The sequence below is a fragment of the Equus caballus genome, chromosome 6, assembly GCF_041296265.1.
Source record: "Equus caballus isolate H_3958 breed thoroughbred chromosome 6, TB-T2T, whole genome shotgun sequence".
Lineage (NCBI taxonomy): Eukaryota > Metazoa > Chordata > Mammalia > Perissodactyla > Equidae > Equus > Equus caballus.
This window is the reverse complement of record NC_091689.1, coordinates 66,262,235-66,264,296: the sequence shown is the minus strand read 5'-3', so window position 1 is coordinate 66,264,296 and position 2,062 is coordinate 66,262,235.

Genomic DNA, 2,062 nt, shown 5'->3' with positions numbered 1-2,062 from the left:
TCCTTGGTCTCTAACATCCAGGTCTAACAGCTGGCCTCCCCTCCTGTCTGTCTCTCCCACTCTGTACTCCACCCTTCCTGCAGAAGGAGAGCCTCTTACACAGTATTCTGAGCTCTCTCTAGCCCTGGCTTATTGTACCTTGAAGATCTAACTCTTCGTAGATATGTGGCTATGTAACAAGTGGTTAAGGAATTTTAAAAAAACCCTTCCTCTCTGGATAAATTCTAGATCTCAAGACTATAGTCTCAAAAATTCTGTTCCAGTTGTCAAAAGCAGAATACAAACTCTTCGCATTCCTGCGGTAAAAATCCTAAACCCCCCTGATAGAAATGGATGCCTCTGGCAAATCAGAGAGAAATACAAACAAGAAAAGCACACTGATAGATTTGAAAATATTTATTATCCTCATGACACTATTTCTTTTTCCACCGAGGCAGTATTTTAGTTGGTTAGGAGTTTTCATAATACTATACTATCAATACCATACTTTGTGTGATGGGAGTTAAACAGGATTTTATGCGCTGACCTAGGAGTGTAATCATCATAAATAACACTATTTCTCTGGGAAAATTTCTTAAGAGTGCCTAATAACTGACTTCCAAATGAATTTTTGGAACATAGCTGGTTTGTAAGTTGAGAATGGACAGTATTCCATTTTAATACCAAAAACTTCCCTGAGTTACACAAAGTGAAACCTAAGGAGGATGATGATCTTGGGCTAGAAAAATTAATATTTCCAGTTCCTCTGTTTTTATAACTTACTTCCTTAGCTTTTTAGCACAAATATAATAGATCAGAGAGGCCAAATTTAAACTATAAACTTGAGGCTGTGGTGAATTAAATATATGTGCTTTGTTCTGCAGATGTTAAACACAATTCCCACAAAATTTGAAAGGTGGAGTTAATTCCGACTTAGACGAATCTAATGAGCATCTGTTTTGATTTTTCTAACCATTGATCTGATTTTCTTTTAACTTGATACTGGTTGGTTTACACAAGTCCGTGTGATAATTGCAAATAGCCAAAGGTGAAGTCATTCCAGAACACCCAAAACATTTTTTTTCTTAAAATGTCAAATGATTCTTTAAAGATGTTAGCAATTTTGTATGAGTGCAGAGTGAGTGACATATAAATACATTTACATTTTACTTTGATAAATGCGTCCATACACAATTGCGTAACTAAATAAAAATTGAGAAGTTGGGTATTGCTTTCTGTGAAGGGAAGAAGTTTCTTTAACAACAATATAGAAAATAGTGAAACTCCATGGTTTGGACTGAATTGTGTCCCTTGCAAAATTCACATGATGAAGTCCTAGCTCCCAGTACCTCGGAATGTGACCATATTTGGAGATAGAGTCTTTTTAAGAGGTAATAAGTGAAAATGAGATCTTTAGGGTGGACCCTAATCCAATGTGATTGATGTCTTTGTAAGAAGAAGAAATTTGGACCCAGATACGTGTCTGGAGGAAAGACCACGTGAGGATGCAAGGAGAAGGCAGGATCTATGAGCCAAAGAGAGAGGCCTCAGGAGAAACCAACGCTGCCCTAATCGTGAACTTCTAGCCTCCTGAATCGTGAAAAAATAAATTTCTTTTGTTTAAACCACCAAATCTGTGGTACTTTGTGATGGCAGCCCCAGCAAACTAATGCACTCCATAACCTAAAACTATGTCTAGAGGTATAAAATATAATTTAGGTTATTTGATGGAATAGATATTTTATATTGTGTTGAGAGATCATAGGTTTTCAAATTAGGTTATATGGTGATGTTCTGGGGTTCTGCAAATGCTTAATTCGAATTTTACTTTAAATTATATTTTAAATATTTTAAAACTATAACAAAGATATTCAGTTACCTTAGGTATCCAGTTTGACCCATGCAGACCTTCATTCCATCAGTTCCCACTGTGTTCTATCACCTTGTGTCGTTCTCGGAATGAAGCTTGTCACGACACTGTGTTCTATCACCCTTGTGTAGTTCTCGGAATGAAGCTTCTCACGACACTGTGTTCTATCACCTTGTGTAGTTCTCGGAATGAAGCTTCTCACGACACTGTGTT